The 19,229-nt window shown below is 44.8% G+C and overlaps 1 pseudogene; it reads left to right on the top strand.

Annotated features, from left to right (window-relative positions):
* The first annotated feature begins 18,230 nt into the window (after positions 1-18,230).
* Positions 18,231-18,347, top strand: LOC136658013 (5S ribosomal RNA; annotated as a pseudogene).
* The last annotated feature ends 882 nt before the right edge of the window (positions 18,348-19,229 follow it).

Here is a 19,229-nt window from a genome sequence, read left to right as displayed (position 1 = left end):
TAAAATATCTTCTCATAAGATTAACAGTATTTGGCAAGTACAATTCACATTTTATTATTGGAACACGCAATCTCAGATACTTTTACTAGCTTCAGATACCTCCAACTCCTGCAGCATGTAAAAGAAACTGGACTACATTTGGATATACAGTCATGCGCCACTTGACGCAGGGAATCGGGATCGCAGTCCCCATTGTCAAGCAGCACTTGACGCAATGCAGACCGTCCACAGGGAAGGGGATGCTCCACTCCACTCCAGAAGGTCATTCAAACCTCCCAGAGGCAGTGCACGTCTGAGCACTGCCTCTGCAAAGCTCGGATTGAGGGAAATCGCATCTCTTGTGCGACTTCCATTTTCATGGAGGAGCCAGAAATCGTGCGAGACACGATTTCCCTCAGCCTGAGTCTTGCAAAGGCAGCGCTCGGATGTGCGCTGCCTCTGAGAGGCTCAGACAACCCTCCAGAGATGAGGGGAGCAGAGCTCCTCTTGCATTCGAAGGGTGGGGTGTGTGACCCCCAACGACCAAGTGACCACACGTGGTTGTCGGATATGCGATCCCGGCATAAGCTGGAATGTCGCAAAGGGGCGCACACTAGTTTACACACTAAATGAAGAAACAAGCAAATATGTGAAATAGAGAAGCTGGTTTCAATCCATGCAAACTTTCAGTTTTCTGAAGTCCACAAAAGGAATCCATTGGTCTTTCAAAAACAGATACCTATCAGAGGAAAAGCTTGAGGGTAGTATTTTTCAAGACTATTGTACATTAAATTTATTTATCGTTAAATGGTATTATATAGATCTCATGTGACTTATTTCATTCCCTGTTACTATGACACATACTATACATGATGATAATATACTACTGAAGGGTTCAATGTTATTATGAAGTTTCACTCACGGACAAACTACACATTAACTTAAATGCATCTGTGGTCAACCCCCTTTTGTTCTCCTTTTCCCCTTGAGGGAATCCTCAAATTCAGAAAAAAAGGATTTAGGGCAACTCCTTCTGGATCCTCTACTATTAAGGCTTGTTGAATGGTCAGTCTCTGCCAGTTACTTTGTGTATTGGTCACTGTCATCTGTCAGAAAGTAAACAATAGGACTGGCCAAATTTGCTTAACGTAAGAGCCACATATGATAAACTTCAGATGTTTGAGAAGCACAATATTTAAGAAGCATTTAAATTCTTAAATATGTTTAATCTTCATGAACATTAAACTTACATTTTAATCCAGTTCATGGTATATAAAGCTTGAGAATTTGTTATTTACCTTTTATAGTATTGTGAAGCAAAAAGGAGCTCAGCCAACATATTTCCTTGAGTCGCACATTATATCATGAAGAGTCAGGTGTGGCTCACAAGACAGTTTGCCCACCTCTGCAACAGACTCTAGCCAGCCCACCTGTTGAGAATGATATCCACTGATCAAGTCCATGCTCTTGACCAGGCTCAAGGCACTGTCCCCAGGTTTCCTACCATGGGACAGACCAACCAGAACAGTAGAAGTAGGACCAATCAGACCTCCATAAAAAGAACTAGATCACTTGAATCTGAATGAATCTTCATTTAGGACCTGATAAGAATTTCATGTCCATTGCTGATGGGATCTCCTGCTCCCCTGAAGATGAACAAGGAAATTACAATGAAATACCTTTTTGGGTAGTGCTTATAAGTCACAACGCATTTTTACTGTTTTAATTTGCCTGTAACCTTTAAGACACGTTTTTATCCAATTGCCAATTTCTGCTATGTCTGTTTATATCCTTATACTGTATTCATTTTAAATAATGAAATCTTGATGTTTTTACATGTTGCTTGTCAGATTTGTTCCAAGCAAATAGTTCTCTCTCCCCATCCCCAACATCCTCTCAGGGTTAGCATTATCTAGGGCAAGGGAGAAACTAAGGAGTGGGGAGAGCCAGGTTAGTTAGTGTACTAGATTGTTTCTCTAGAAACAAGCTTCTGTGCCAAGAGAATCCTGGTCATTTTACATGTTAAATGAGAGGTGAGAAAGGGAGACCCAGGTTTTCTCTAGATTAGGGATGCAAGCTGTCCTTCTGTTCATGCCATAACTACCAAGATTAAGGTATTTAAAAAAGATTACTTCTCCCATCATGGACTTCTGTGCTGAACTGGACCATCACAAGTCTCTTCCTTTACAAAAAGCAGCTCTGGGGGACCCAATCCTGATCAGAACCACAGCAAGCAGGGAAGAAGGGAATAGCTGTGTCTTCCCCCCATTCTGTTTCTCTGCTGAAAATTCCTCCCTGACTGCTATTGTTCCAGAAGTCACTGTTTACTGCAAATAGCTGCTTCAGGCAAATAGTGGCTATGGGGTTGATCTTTTTTTGGCACAAAACTGGCATGAAGGAAAAATAGTTCCCCTTCCAGTGATGTCAATGAAGATAACTGCCTTCTGTGGCTATTGTTTATGAAAGGCATTCTGGTTCTATGCATGCTTCTTAAAAAACACATTTAGGTGAATGTATAATTTTTAATATCAAGAGTTCCTGATAGATCTGCATTCACTCTTGCAGTAGCTGCAGGGCACCTGCAGGGACTGTTTGCAGCTCAATAAGTTAGACGGGAGAGAGATCTTGCTGGCCAGTTAGTTTCTTGCAGTAGTTCTAGGGTTATATGCAGCTTGCTTGTGTGAATTTGTGCTGGCTCTTAACTCTATGACAGCAGCAGAAGAGGCTAATACACCTTGTTGGCATGCATCTGCAAGCCTTTAACTGAGCAGCAGCTGGAGGAAGAGGAAGCTGTTTGCAGGGTGAGAAACTGAGCTTGCAAAGGCAGCAGGAGGTGTGAAGACTGGCACCTCAAAATCACTTTTATTAGAGCACACAAGAAACGCACTGGGATGCTAAGACACTACTGAACTCTAGCAGCTACAGGAGAAAGAACCTAAAAACCAGTCAACTGGAATTTGGTCAGGAGGGAGGTGGTGGTACAGAAGCGAGACCAGAGGATAACTTGTTTTGGAACAGGCAATGATTTGGGCTTGAAAGGTTATATTATGCTCCTCACAAGTAGATTGTCCCTGACAAATCTCCTAGGGAATAGCATAAATTGCCTTGATTTTTTTTTTTTACAATTAACAGAGTGTTCAGGCTTTTTAAATGCAAGAATTATAATAAACTCACTCACCTTATAACCAGTGTTCCCTCTAAGCTGTGCGGCTGTGCAGCCATGAAGCTCTAACTGAAGTCCGGCACAGTTTCCCTCATGGCAGATCACAGCTTAACGGTGCCATCATTGCCAAGAAGTCCAGATCCATCCCCACACAGCCAAAAGAGAGCTCCATGCACTTAGGGGAAAAGAGGGTTCAAAGGCACACTGCTCATAACCCACTCTTCCACGAAAGAAGTTCTGGGTAGCATACCTCACTGCATTTTGAGATAACAGACAGGACGCAGGTTAGTGCAAGGCTAACAAAGAGTAAATGACTCAGAGTTAGCTTTGTGACTGAGCAGGGATTTGGACCCAAGTGCCCCAAGGACAAGTTCAACACTAATTGTTACACAGGCTCTCAATTTCCAGCCTTAGCTGAAAATCTTTAAAGGAAGATCAGATAATATAATCAATGGAAGTGCTGGGTTGCTAGAAGCCCCCAAGACAAAACCCTGCACTTTTTTTCCCCATGGTGCCCAGTGCACTAGGTGCCACTGGTACTAAAAGTTCAGTTGTCAGCCCAGCCAGGTGGCCCATGTGATAGGTATGAGTCTCAACCACTCTAACACCACCTCTGTGTGTAAATGCTCACTAATCAGATAATGCGGCAGTTCTATGCAAAGTGTTCTAATCTTTTTGCATTGTTAGATTATAAGAGTCATTTTCAGAATGCTTTGAAACAAAGGAAGAATAACTTTGTTACTTATTTTTAATTGGCTATGCATTGTACTAAAGTCTTTTTAATTTGCAGGGAGGTAGACTTATACAATAATTAGAAAACAGTAACACAATGTTGAGGTTATCGAGACACATTCTTAAAAAAATAAGCTTGGGATTATGCAAGGGGCAGTGTGGAATAAAAGTGATTTTGACCAGGGAAATCTGGATTCCTATCTGGATTCCTATCCTGGCTCAGTCTTAAAGTCAACCAGGTGATCTTGACTCAGTCACCAACTCAGTATAACCTACCATAGAGGGCTGTTGTGAAAACTGTTGGGGGGGGGGGAAGCCAAATATGTCACGCTCACAAATATGCGAGTTCCTTGAAGAGTGGATAGGATAAAAAAGAAATGAGCTCAGTTCACATATTTTAAGAGCTAACCATACCCTTGCACTGCTGCAATATGATCCAGGTCATGGGCTGCCATGCTCTGCACTACTTGAACCTAGAACAGCCTTGCTTAAGGGTACATTATTGTCACTAAGTCTTAAAGCTACAAGGGTATGAATGTGAGTTGCTTTGAAATTCAGACACAGAAAGGATCATAACCTAGTATTTTGATGGAGTATAAAAATGCTTCTATACTGTCAGTTAACAATCAGTCAACACTCTCCACAAAGCATAACAGCCAGACTAACATGTTCCTACTGCAAAATTAACTTATGGGGAGAAAAAGGCAAGCGCTGATCTTGACTAATCTCTACAGAGTGCTAAAAGCATAAACAACCAACACCTAGACAAATATAAAGCTAAACAAATGTATTGCCTGGCCTTAATTTTTAAGGCGCCATTCTTCCGAACCTTTTCCATCACAAACCTACAAATTCTTTAACATATTCAAAAGGAAATTGTTCACAATAATTCACCAGATTACTAAACATTTTACACAGCAAGATTAACTATAAGAAATCAGTACAGTATTTAGACAATTGGACTTCAACAGCAGGCAAAAATCTGTAGGAAAGGAGGTCATTGCAATACTTTTCAGTAAAAGACTGAAATAATTCCAGAATATCTGGTAAACATTCACAACTCAGTACAGAAAAACTGGAGATCACCAGCACAAAATATGCTGGTCTATGTCCAGCATAACTTCCAAAAGCAAAGCCGTGTTAGTCTGTTGCAGCAAAAACTGCTTGTTTTTGGCCAGTCTATGTAGTACTGGCATGTAGTACTATGTAGTACTCGGCATCACCTGGCAGGACAAAGTTTCAAACAACACAGTCCTGGAACGTGCTGGAATCCCTAGCATGTATGCACTACTGAAACAGAGACGCCTGCGTTGGCTCGGTCATGTCATGAGAATGGATGATGGCTGGATCCCAAAGGATCTCCTCTATGGAGAACTCGTGCAAGGAAAGCGCCCTACAGGTAGACCACAGCTGCGATACAAGGACATCTGCAAGAGGGATCTGAAGGCTTTAGGAGTGGACCTCAACAAGTGGGAAACCCTGGCCTCTGAGCGGCCCGCTTGGAGGCAGGCTGTGCAACATGGCCTTTCCCAGTTTGAAGAGACACTTGGCCAACAGTCTGAGGCTAAGAGGCAAAGAAGGAAGGCCCATAGCCAGGGAGACAGGCCAGGGACAGACTGCACTTGCTCCCAGTGTGGAAGGGATTGTCACTCCCGAATCGGCCTTTTCAGCCACACTAGACGCTGTTCCAGAACCACCTTTCAGAGCGCGATACCATAGTCTTTCGAGACTGAAGGTTGCCAACTATGTAGTACTGTATTGCCAGGAGAATCTCACTAAGGACATAAGACCTGCAAGGAAAATTTCAGAGCCAAACAAATCACCCTAGGATATATGTTTTCACATACTGTACTACTTTTAGGTATTATAGCAGCTGAGACACAGAATGCTAGCATTGCCTCAGCATAATTGCTGCCACTCCAACTGAACTACCTAACTGCCCTCGGGTTCCACACCACACTTTACAACAGGTTCTTAAAAAGTAGCTTGATTATTAAATTGATTGACACAATGAAGGCCTGGTTTAACCTTAGTGCATTTCAACACAATTCTACTAGAGGTCTTCTATTTACTATATTGTGTCCTTTACAGTCATGTGAACAGAAAGGCAGCTGAAGTGTGGGAAGAGGTAACATGTACCAAATGAGCCTGCGAATTCCCAGAAACTGTATCTCAATATTCATGTCGTGCACTAAACAGGATAAAGTGCAGTAAAAAAATAAGCATGAGAAAGATCATGGGGCACTCAAAGTCACAGTCAATATTTTATCAGCTGGCAGTATGCTGTCAGAGAACAGCTGTCAGAGAATGCTGTCAGAGAACATCCCAGTTTACATGTAAAGTTCGGAAGCGTTTCTACTCTGCAACCAGCTCTCCTCACTGCAGCAGTGCCTTTTCTAGTGGTTGCCTGCTGGTGTTCTTTTGCATCTTTTAGATTGTGAGCCCTTTTGAGACAGGGAGCCATTAGTTATTTGATTTTCTCTGTAAACCACTTTGCGAACTTTTTGCTAAAAACCAGCTTACAATAATAATACAGGTCTAGCCTTGTTATACACGGATTTTTTATACACGGATTTGACTCAACACAAATGGTCCATGCAAATGAGAAGGAATGTGCTGATCCCTGGAGAAGGGGGAAAATGCACCCCTTTAAAATCACAGTTTTAAAAACTGCTTTTTACTGTTGCAGAAAGACAGTCATACAAGTGATAACAGGTATAACCTAAATATCCACAGATTTTTCTATCTCAAAGCTGATGAGAAGGGCCCTTTAAATTAAAGAAAAACCATCCTTTAATAACGCCAGAGAGGGCAGCAGGCTGACAATCCATCAACCATTCTCTCTGCAGGCTTCACTCCTCCCTTCCCCTTGAGCACTTGAAAGAAAGCTAAATGGCAGCTATTATCACCTTCTCCATTCTTTCCCCCTTGCTGGGGCTCCTGGTGAAGGGAGGGTTTGCTCCCTCCTAGTGAAGCCTAAGCCCCTGGAGAGAGACTGATGGCCTCTGTGTGCATTACAAAGATCAGCAAGGCTGTTTTTAAGTCACCAGAGGAAAGAGATTTTGATTTTTAAATTGATTTGCTATAGTGGGTTTTTTGCTATCCAAGTGAGTTCTTGGAAGGGAACCCTCGCAAATAATCAGTCTCAACCTGTATATATACATATATATAATAACACTCTGCACTCTTGCAACTTACTCACATACACATATCTATAGCTATATAATAACACTGCACTCTTGCAACTTACTCACATAAACGTATCTGTAGCTATATAATAACACTGCACTCTTGCAACTTACTCACATACACATATCTTAATGCCTACCAATGGATGATATTACATGTATTACATATGCCAATACAGGTGATTGGATTGGCATCAATTCAGCAGTTTATCATCGCACATCAAAACACTGTTTCCCACAATGGAATGATACCCAGACCCGCAAGGAGGCACCTGTAATTCTAACTGCTCTTAGTGGTTCCAGATATTATGAACTGTGCAGAACGAGAGTTGCATGTGAGGCAGTCAGTCCCCAGCCACCCTTTCGGTGGGAGAGAGAGTGTCCCAATGACGGAGGGGAGGGTGGAGGAAGGGGAGAGAGAGGCAGAGAAGGAGAGGCAGCCAAGAGGGTAGATTTATTTATATCCTTCAGGATCATGTTTCCCTACTGCGTGGCTGGGGACTGGGCTGGACAGATAAATAAGGCTCTGCATACACCGACACTCGGCGTGCTACTGAGCCTCTTCAGCAGCAGTGAGCGGCCAGTCTCTTTTTGGGACAGGCTGTGCCACCAGCCAGTGTCACACAGTGTGCCAAGGCCAAGAGCACAGAAGGGCTGGAGAAAAAGCAGTCAGATACGCACAGGGCCTCCCTGCCAGGCAGTAGCCTGGTGGGTGTCTGCAGACCACCTATAGCGGCTCTCCTTCCTCCCCCCCCACCGGATGGGCGTCTTCGGAAGCCGTGTCACTGTGGAGAGGGCAGGGGTGGGAAAGCGAGCCTCTCTCCCGCCTGCCTCAGCATCAGCGCTGCAGGACAGGGACCCTTCCTCGCCTCCCCGAGGACTTCCTCAGACTCGCCCCCCACTCGGAAGGCAGCCCGCCGCGCACGCGCAGACAAAGCCTGGCAGCCCCCTCCCTCACCTGCTCCTCCAACGAGCCCCCGTCTCAACGGCCTCTGGGCTGCCGCCTCCGGCCACGACGGCGGTCGCTGAGGGGGCGCAGGCGCGTCAGGGGGCTTCCTGTGAGGAGGGAGGCCCCGTCGCCGCCCCCCTCAGGAGCAGGACCCCACGGCCTGCCTGCCTCGACGCTTACCGCCAAGGAGCCGCGGACGCCGCGGTGCACAGGCGGAGCCCGCCGCCGCCACCGCTATGGGGGCCGCTTCTCCGGCCCGTTTTACCTCAGCCGGAGACGCTCGCGCAGCCGTAGCTGAGATCAAAGCAAATGGCGGCGGCGGGGGGAGAGGCAGCGACACCCCCGAAAGAAATAAACTTTCCTCGTCGCCGCCGTCTCACTCCCTGGAGAAGCACGAACCCAAACACACCGAGGCCCGCCCCCCTCGCCAGCCATTGGGCAGTGCTGCGACCACGCGGGCTCCCATTCGCCAGCTGCCCTGACCGTCTTCAGGCTACCTGACCGCCTCTCCCCCTCTTCGCTTCCCATTGGGTGATCTTTCAACCATCTCACGACGCATTCGGCGCGGCGGCTGTCTGTCAACTCGAAGCTCCGCCTTAAGTGCGGATGATAATAATTGGACGGCGTGCGAAGCAGCTGCCTTCCGATTGGTCAAAACGGGCAGGCCGCGCCGCTGAGACTGGAACTAGCCACCAGCTTTCTTCCCATTGGCTGATAGAGCCGTCAGTTAGAGCAATCACGCCTTTGTCCATCCCACTTTGTCTCGTTATGCGTATCAATTGGTTACACATGTCGTCATTCTACCAACCTGTCCCACCCACCGAGCTGGGCGGGCCATAAAACCGCAGACTACAAAAGAAAAACACTTCAACGCGCATGCGCATATCACACTTAACGTGTGTGGACTTTCTTTATCCTTCATTCTCACTGTGGTAGTGGCTAGTGACACAAAGGTTCTCCTTGGCGTAAAGGTGACCTACGTAACAGGTCTATGTTCACGCCGGTACCATAAGCAACCGAGTGAAACGATTGGCTAATGTAGATGTCAATCAAAATTAACCAACCAACCAAGTCCAGGAGACCTTTCAGAGACCTAGGTTTGAAGACGGCCAACGCCATTGGACGCCAACGATCCCAACTTGACAGCGATTGGTCTGTTTTTTCACACAACGCGGACTGTGATTGGACAATATTCTTGGTGCATCCTAGGAACAACCCGCCCCCTCCCATACGCGCGAGATAAAAGCCCTCCAAGCGATCATAGGTCAAGTTCGCGCAGACGCAGTGATGAGTTTTCCGCGCGACCGGGCTATGTCACGTGGGTTGTGTGTGGCCGACCCCTGCGCGCACGTGCCCTCATCCTGGCTCCACGTGACGGTAACAGCAGGCGGCCGTTGGGGGTGCCCCCGCCAACCGTCGCTGCCCGTCCCCTCGCCGCCAACCGTCAAGCTCGCACCTGCTGCGCGCATGACGAATGAGGTGGTGCGACCTTGCCTGGCAGACCCAAAGGAGGGTCATTTTGAGGGCAAGTTTCTGTGCTGGAGCTGTCCAAGCCAGGCTGGTGTAGTGAGTCGGCTTGGACCTGGTTCATCTCGCTCATCCATGAAGTTCCTGAGGGAGCAAGGGCAGTTACTGCCTCTCAGCCTGTTGTGAGGGTTGTTGTGAGCCCTACCTCACAGGGTTGTTGTGAGGTAGGGGAAGAACTAGTCAGTTCTCCTTATTCACTCAGGTTACATTCCTGGAAGCTCCAGTGCTGTGGTTCTCAAACGTTTTGCTGCCAGGACCCACTTTTTTAGAATGTTAGTCTACTGGGACCCACTAGAAGTGGTCATGGCCCACTGTGACATCATCAAGCAGGGACATTTTTAATACATACACCCCCATAAGACAATATCTAATGAAGGCTGTAGTCCTATCCATACTTACATGAGAGTAAGCTCAATTGACTATATTACTTCTGAGTAGATGTGCATAATTGGGCTCTAAATTAATTAAAATGTATTTAAAGTTTATTATAAGTATATGGTTAAGAATTTATTTAAAACAGGTGTGGACAAACTTTCAACTTTAGGGATCTTGAACCTTTAACAATTGTGTAGAAGAGGGAATTTCAGCAGGTGCAGCTTGTCATCTGTGAGGTGTTAGAGATCCAGGATCAGGATCAGAGATACAGGATCTCTAACACTATTGTTAGAGATCCAGGATCCCTAAAGTTGGAAGTCTGCCCATCCTGGATTTAAAATAAAGAACAACCCTCCTAAACAGTTCCTGATCTGTTTTTTAAAAAATTTGAAATTTTTTATTTATTTAAGAAATTTCTACCCCGCCTTTCCCATGCCAAAGCAAATTCCCAAGGCGGCTTACAAAGCTTTATAATCAAGGACACAGTATCACAACAAGTTTAGAAAACAAAATCAAACAAGACATTAAAACATTAATTTTAACTTTGCATGGTGAAAAACAAAATCAAAAGAGAGAAAAACTCATTGAGCCAATGGGGGACCAATAACAGAGAAGCAGTCAAGTCACCACAGTATATCAGAGAAAATGAGGGCAAAAATCCATTTAGCAACCAAACACCAGAAGAAACTGATATGTTTTGAGCCTTCACTGAAAAGTCATAAGAGAGGGTGTTGTTCTCAGTTCCCCTGGGAGGGCATTCCACAGTTGCAAGGGCTGCAATCCTATCCACACTTAACCAAGAGTAAACCCCATTGACTATCATGATTAAAAGCATATGCATAGTAGCCTGTCAAAAGTACAGACCTCTTTCAATTGACCAGCGGAAGCTTCTGCTGGCTATTTTAAAGGGCTCTACAGCAGGTAGCAGGTGCTGTTCTGAAAGTTCCTGCAGCAAAGTCCCTGCATAGCAGATTAACAAGAACAGAGGCGGAGATAAGGTAGCAATTCTGCCCCTTGGGGATAAGTGAATTCACATATAAAGAGAACTGAATATACGTACACCACCTTGAGATCCTTGAAGGAAAGGTGGTATAAAAATGTGAAAAATAAATAACACTAGTCCAGCACAAAGGAGACAGGGCAAAGAGGAGCTTTAAAAGCCCCAGAGAGGTGGAACCTTGTGAGACACCCCCAGCCTCCAGCATGTGTCAGTCATGGGCAGGGTGTGGAAGAGCCCATCACTGTGCAGCAGGGGGCCACCTTATGATGGCAGCACACCACACCCACACCTGACCCAAGGATGAGGCATGGTTTCCCACAGGAAGAGCTACTGTGTTGCAGAGATCCTGCTACCCAGAGTTCAAATCTCAGCTACTCTGAGCTGCTCACATAGGGACCAATTCTATCCAACTTTCCAGTGTTGATACAGTTTCAATGCAGCCCCAAGATAAGGGAACAAATGTTCCTCCATGACCCCCCCTCCACCTCAGGATGCAGTGCACACACCCCATTGGCATGTCTGCATCAGCACTGGAAAGTTGAATAGGGTTGGGCCCACAAGTATATATGCTGTGAAGGACATTTGTGAGTGCCTCAGATAGAGGGAAGGAAAACAGCTTGCTTGGGAGGGAGCAGGCATATGAAGCAAAGATGCAAGCCTCACAGGGAAAGGGTTCAAGTTCCCATAGGTAGGGGTGTTTGAAAATGGTTTTTTTTCCACAAATTTTGTAAATTGGAAAAAAAATGAAAAAGGCAAAAAGTGGTGTTATGTGTTTTATTTATAAGTTTTTGTTTTTATTAATTTTAAACACTTTATTAGTGTACTGTATAGGTGATATAGTGTCAGCAGATGCAGCCACAGTATTATTTCTATTTCACAGCCCAGTCTTGAGCTGCCCGCAGCACCCGCAGCTCCGAGGAGGGCTGCTGCCTAAACCTGCGCCACCGCAGGAGGCTCCTCAAGAGAAGGGAACGTTCGTCCCCTTCCCCTGAGTAAGGTAAGCAACCCCACAATGGGGCTACTCTCTTTAGTGCTGACCAAAAGGTTGCTGCTAAAGTAAAGGCAAGTAAAGGCGCTTGTGTAGGGTCCACAGCCCTGGATCCTGCGGCTGTCCGGGAGACCACCACTAGCCCAGCACCAGCCAGCGCTTGGCTAGCACCAGCGGGAGCCCAGCAGTGAGCCCCGCAAATGTGCCTTATGGCACGTTTGCAACTGTGATCCGCAGCACGGAGCCGTGCAGCAGACCACAAGATTGGGCTCTCAGTATTATTAACCAAAAAGTAATCTATTTTAATTTCTGGAAAATATCTTAAACATCAAAATGCAGTGTTTTGTGTTTTTATTCAGTTATTTTAAACACAAAATGTGGTGTTTTGTGTTTTTAACAAAGAAAAAACAAAAAACCATGGGGCGACCCATCTGCTGGAAATTGTTTCTAGGGAGGAATTCAGAGACACCACAAGGGGGAGCCCCAACTACATTCAAGCAAGCTTTCATTCACCATGCAGAGACTCAGACCAGGCAAGACAGGGTCTCATTCTGCCAAGGGCTTGCTACAAACAATGTCAAACACATGTTGTGTTTTTTTATCCTTCTATTGTGAAAGTTTAGGAGTTCCAGAATCCCCTTTTCTAGGGTGATGGGTGATATGCCTTTGAAATCTAAATGGGTCGACAGTGATGAAACCTTGAGGGCTAAGGGTGTGGCAGTGCTGCTATCTAATAGTACAATCTTATGCATGTCTACTCAGAAGTAAGCCCCATTTAGTTCAGTGGGAATTATTATATAATTATAAGTACACATAGGATTGCAGACAGTATTTTTCTTTCACAGTTATAGCTCCTGAGAGTAATCAAGCAGGCTTTTACATTTTTGGGAAACATCTTAGATTGGGGTCCCTTCCAAACTATCTGTTCAATGCAGTAATTCCCAAACCTTTTCCACTGGTGGCTCCCTTTACCAACTGGGCCATTGCCCACAGCTCTCTACTAGGGCTACAATCCTATACATCAGAGGTTCCCAAACTCCTCTGAGGGACTTGGGAACCTTAAAGTGGCAGGGGAGGGAGTGGGGAGAGTAGCCCCGATAGCGCTGCAAAGATCTTGGAGCTGTGGGGACCAAGGGACAGTCTCATGTACCTGGGAGGCTCCCAATGCTTCACATACCCCGGGGGCTCCTGAAACCTCTATAAGGGTCCTGGAGGCTCACAGTCCCCTCTGCCAGCCTCCGCATGGCTGCCCTGAGCTATGATAGCCAATTGGAGCTCACTTCTATTTTTGCTTGTGTAAACTGGAAGTGAGCTCCACTTGAAGATTGGAGGCACATGTCCCAGAGTCCTTGTCAGGCAAATTTTGATCCTGACCTGATTTTTAAAGGATGTATTTTTCCTTTGGACTTTGCCTCTCTCCTGTTCTCAAAAGGAGACTATAGCCTTGAGTATTACCTGGATCCTAGAAAAAATAGCAGCTGCATAACATCGTGTTTGCCTGCAAGTCCAATTTTATTGCCTTTCACTTGTTCTCTACCTTTCTTCTTGTCCCCTTTCCTCCTTGCCCTTGTTAAGTTCAATTGCTTCATTCACCCAAGCAGTGTACTGTTGGGGTTTCCTGAAACTGTGCCACCTACAGTTTTGTTTAATTATTGCAACTATGGGAAAATAAATCCTGTGTATTTCTTAACTTGAAGGTGCTGTTATTTCCCCATTTTTTTTTTTAATTATAATTGTAGTCCAAATAAAGCTTATATTTTGATCTGGAGCCTGGCTTTCCTTCCTACTGTCTTTTAATTGTTCATAAATTAGGTGCTCCATTAGCCAAGAACTAAAGGCCTCTTGGTCATGTGAGTTCAGGTACATGTAAACACACAATACATGTGTCACAGGGAAGCAAGGTAACACATAACACAGGTGGAAGCTACTGCCCCATTTCTCACATCAGTTAGGATGCAAGACTTTTCACATCTGTTATGGCATCCAGATTGTATCCTGTAATTAGGATATATTTTAAACCTAATCAGAATTGTTTAATTACAGGTAGGCAACAGTCTGACAATAGAAGGAAGCCTTTGGATATGATCCATTATTGCAAAAAGAGGAATTTACCTCTTATGGCAGTGATTCCCAAACTTTCAGGGAGGTTTTTTTTTTTTACAGCAGTTTGGGGCTGCCAGGAAGGCTGCAGAAGGGGGCACAGGCTCCCTGGATCCTCCAGAGAGCCATAGCAAGCCCCCCACTGGTAAGCTGAAAAAACCCTTCCCTCCCTGGCAGCAGCACAATCACTTTGCTGCCATTGCTGTCACCTTGCCCCTTAAGGGGGCAAAGGCAGAGCTTCCCTGGCTGGGGCATCACAATGCCCCAGTTTGGGAACCTCTGACCTAATGAGCTTCTTTGTGAGACCAAAGTGCTTGTTTCTGGCCATTATCTGCTTAATGATGTCACTTCTGGCCCTCAGCAGGCAACATGAATGCCAAATTTGGCCCTCTGTATGAAACGAATTTGACATCCCAGCTCTAAACGGCTTAGGAAGATAACATGCCATTAAAATGTTGGTTCCGCCATGTGTCTTGTACCAATTAAGACATGTAAAGGTTGGCAAAGGATTATTGGTAATTTCCTATTTGGTAATAGGATCACAAGAATAGCTGCTAGTGCTATGAAAAGACCAACCAACAAGTGAGGCTTAGGTGTGTCTGATCTTTCTCTTTACAACCATCCCTTCCAGTTATATAATGCTCTGAAGATAGTTAATGAGGCATTGACTGGTTTCTGGTTAACATCAAAACTCATTTTGCTCTTCTGTTTTCTTTGGTAGGAACTGCCTGCCAACCTAAGACTGAAAGACCAAAGGTGGTATATATGAAACCTTTCCTGTGCTCAATATTCCAGGTATGGGAGAGAGGGTGGTATAATCTGGGCCCTTTACATGTCCCTGCTTCCTCATTCTGGGAATAAAATGTTTTTCACCCAGATCTGTCATTATACACTTGTTTCCAGAGTTGTGAGAATGCAAACATTATTGCTCTTCAACATTATGGAAAAAGAAAGTAATAAACCTAGGAAGTGTTGGGTGGAAGACATTTGTATTGGAATATTCAATGATTTGTGTATCTCCAACGGCCGTATCTCATTTGCAGTTTTAGCTCAAATTTTAAGACCTCCTTCAGTCTTTGAAAAAGTTATTGTAAGTGTAGCTTTCTTATTCCAGAAAGCCCATTTTAATTATTTACAAAATCCTTGTATCTGCACAATGGGAGTGTGTGTGAGAGATATGAGAAAAAGTGGAACAAAGATTTGGAACTGCAGTTTCTGGCAGGGGATGGGAGTGATCTAGAAAACTGGTTCCTTGGCTTCCTCTTCCCTAAACACTTGTGAATGTATCGACAATAATGCATTGACAGTATTACACACTGTATTTTTTCTCCTCCTTTCTCTACTCCTCTAAGAAAACATATATACGTAGTTACTTCAGTTGGCTAAATTTTCAGCAGCTAAGTTTTGGAAAAAAGAGACACATTCAATCTCTATGATTTGGTTTAATAGAATTTCTTCTAAAATCAAGGTGTATACATGCAAGTCATTTAAGGATTATTTCTCAGAATAGTTATAACCATTTCTTTGAGGAACCAGAAAGATGAAGGGTGCAAATAACCAAATTTCCAGTACTGGCCTAGCTGTGCTAGTGGGGCATGTGATGCATCCTGCAGGTGGGGGGGGGCAGTCACAGAGACCTCCTCAAGGTAAGGCAATGTTTGTTCCCTTACCTCACAGCAGTGGTGTCACTAGGATTCAAGTCACCTGGTGCAGGAGGCCTGTGATTCACCCCATGCAGTGGGCGGGGCAACGTCCCAGGTGGTGGGCGTGGTGATGTGCCATCGCCCCCCCCACTGGTTTTTTGGCTTACCTTTTGTTAGAACACAGATATTTCAATGTGGTTTGTTTCATTGCATTCTGCATGAAAATACGCATTGATTGATATATAACATGATGGGATTATTCCTCCAAATTCTGATTTTAGTGATTTTGAAAACTTGTAGAGTCTCACACACACACACCCCGTGTCAACTTACTAACACCTTATTGCAGCAGTTCTCAAACTTTTAGCACTGGGACCCACTTTTTAGAATGACAATTTGTCCAGGACCCATTGGAAGTGATGTCATGGCCAGAAGTGACATCAAGCAAATTAAAATAAATTATAAATAATTAACATAAAAGAAATTAAATAAGGGGGAGCCAGTCCTGTTCCACCAAGTGAATCTAGTCTGAAGTAAGTCGCATTGTGGTCAACTGAGCTTACTCTGTAGTCTGCCTGCAATAACCCCCCAAAAAGAATCCGTGAGATTTCCAGCCCTCCCAGTGCCCAGTTTAAAGTTCTTCTATTTCAGGCATATCAATATAAAGACTCACTTGGCTTTGCAAGTGCAAAATAGAAAACTTTCCCCTTACCAGTTCAAGTCTTTTTTTTTTTTTGTCCTTTTTAGTTGGATAGAGAGGCTGCCTTCTGGAACATATGTTGAGCTTCAGTTCCATCGGATCGGGACCATTCTGGTGTCCTCACATTCCCCTTTGCCTGTCTTGACCACCAGCCAAGGCTTGTCTGCCTACTTGCAAGTAAACGCAACCGTGAAGCTGCTTTACTTTCCATAGGGCTGGGAGGGAGGGACCTCCTTCTCCCTTTTGTGTTTTTGGGGGCTGCATTCATTGGATCAGGATCATTCTGATGTCCTTGGAGTCCTTTCAGCCTGCCCTGAGTCCTCTCAGTCCTTGCCTGGACTAAGGCAAGTTCAACTACTCACAAGTAAATGCAGCCACGTGGCTTCGTTTCAGGCTCAATAGACACAGCTGGGAGGGAGGCAGGGACCTCCTTCTCCTGTTTTTGGGGGCTGCATTAATTGGATCAGGACCATTGTGGTGTCGTTGGATTCCTCTCAGCCTGCCCTTTCTGATAGACTAGGCAAGCATGCCTACTCGTGAGTAAACATGTGATACGGCTCACTTTCACTTTCCATAGGGCTCCATGCATTTTTTCTTTTTGGTTTTTTGGCCATAATTTTTGAACGAAAGGAGCTATTTCAATTCTGTTTTTTGCATTGCACTCCACTGGACATGCCACATCCAACAATGTATGGCATGACATGGTAGGTCCAAAAGCCGTGAAGTTAGCGCATCCTCTCCCCAGGGTGCATCATCCACCCCAGTGCATCACCCGGTGCGGCCTGCACCCCCGCACCCCCCTAGCGACACCATTGCCTCAGAGTTGCATTGCCCTACCCCATTGCTGGAAATTTGGTTAGGATTGCACCCTAAAATCCATCTTCTTTTTAATAATATGCAAAGGGCAAGGGATAGTAATATACAGCAAGATATTGTTAGGGCTACATGCAGGTATAGGATTAGCCAGATATTGTTTTCATGGGAAACTGTAGTTCAAACATTTTGAATGGGAGATGAGGTCAGATAGTTTGTTGATGTTGCATCAGCCCCACCCCTGCCACAAGAGACTGGATTCCAGATCAACCACTCTGATGTACTATTTGTTAAATATAGGATGAAAAATGAGCATTGCCTCGTTTAGCCACTGTGTGTCACTAATAGACAGTACAGTAGCATGTTTTGCAAAACCAACTTAGTAGTTACAACTGCATATAGGATGGGGTCACCATGAAGTCACTACAAAGTTGTTTGGGTGGGAGATGTGTTCAGTCCCTATTTCTTTTTCAAACAAACAGTAGGCTGCACCCAAAACATCACTGCAGCAGTGTACCCTCTGTGTAAGAGCGATCCCTAAATGGAAGAAGCCTTCTGCTCATGCAAGGGTCTTTTCCATGAGTGGAACTCTCCTTCCATTCATGGAAGGTACTTCCGTGAATGGGGCACCACTGCACCGAAGCTCTGGATGATACCCTGTGGTTTTTTCAGCCTTTTGTTCTTGGTGAAGCTCTGTGACTGGAAATAGCTCCCAGCTGGGAGAAAAAACAGGGGGTAGAAATGGGAATGGTTCAGTTTCCTCACCCCTGTTTTTTGGAAATTTGCTACGTCCCACATTAGGTCATACAGCACTATATCTAATTTCAATGTTTGACTTGACAATTTCAAAGTTCATAAAACTCTTCCTTTGGTAGAATAAGACAATGCCAACCTCAGCTATATACAGAGAATACTAGGCTATAGATGACTGAAAAGTTTACACTGCTTTTACTGGGCTTTTAAAGATTAACACACATTCAAGACAACTGTCCTGTAATTTTGCATGTACAAAAGGGTCACTTGTGGCTCAAAGGCTTGCTTTGGGAGAGCTATACCTTTACCTTATTAAGTGTGACAGCAACTGTTACCCTGCACATGCCCAATCTCATCTGATCTTGGAAGCTAAGCAGGGTCAGGCCTGGTTAGTACTTGGATGGGAGACTGCCTGGGAATACTGGGTGCTGTAGGCTTACACCATAGTCTTTCGAGACTGAAGGTTGCCAACCAATCTTATTAAGTCAACTCACCCACTTCCAGCATGTCACTAGTCTTGCATGTGGATGCGGGGAGCTGCTCTAGTATAGACCACATCATCGTCCTTCATTTGGGCAAGTGAGATTTTTAAATAACTCAGGTTGCTTCCTTTTAACATGATGCATGAACTACCACCATAAAACGTTTTATATAGGAAAAACAAAAGTGTGTCACTTCCTGTTACAGCAAGCCAGGGCTTTACTCTCTTGAGCACTTAACAAAATGGTTAATCCAGCCTTGTGCTATTGGTTTAGGAAGGTCACAAGACTACAGCTATTCCAGTTTACAGCTGCAACAAGTTTCAGCTGGCACATAATGAGCATCAGCTATGCAGGGCTGGTGCTATCATTAGGCTAATTAGGCAGCCACCTAAGGCACAGACCTCAGATAAGCAGTTTTATACAGATTGTTTTGTGCCCTAGGCAAGGATAATTACTTACATTGCTGCGACCCCCCCCCCCCATTTTTTCCACAAGACTTTATGGTTAAATACCACAGTAGTGCTTTGAAATATATCTTAAAATAAAAATATAAACTGTTGGTTGCATGGGTTAAAAAAAACAATCTGGCATTGTTTGTGAAGCTATGTCATCCCACATCACAGTAGCTGTGTTAGTACACTACCACAGGCTGCATTTTGCTTTTGGTGTGCCACCCAAAACCACCACAAATATAGGGTAAGTGTAGTGTGCCAAAACACAAAATTGGTCTATTGTAATTTATGCTGCCAAGACCCAACTGTAGTCAGATTGAAAACTCAACAGGTCAAGATGTTAATCAGAAAGAACCCTTATGGGTGGATTGGGGAACTTCCATCC

Source organism: Tiliqua scincoides, chromosome 7 (assembly GCF_035046505.1).
Source record: "Tiliqua scincoides isolate rTilSci1 chromosome 7, rTilSci1.hap2, whole genome shotgun sequence".
Lineage (NCBI taxonomy): Eukaryota > Metazoa > Chordata > Lepidosauria > Squamata > Scincidae > Tiliqua > Tiliqua scincoides.
Note: the sequence above shows the minus strand (reverse complement) of the source record. Positions and strands in the feature narration are given on the sequence as shown.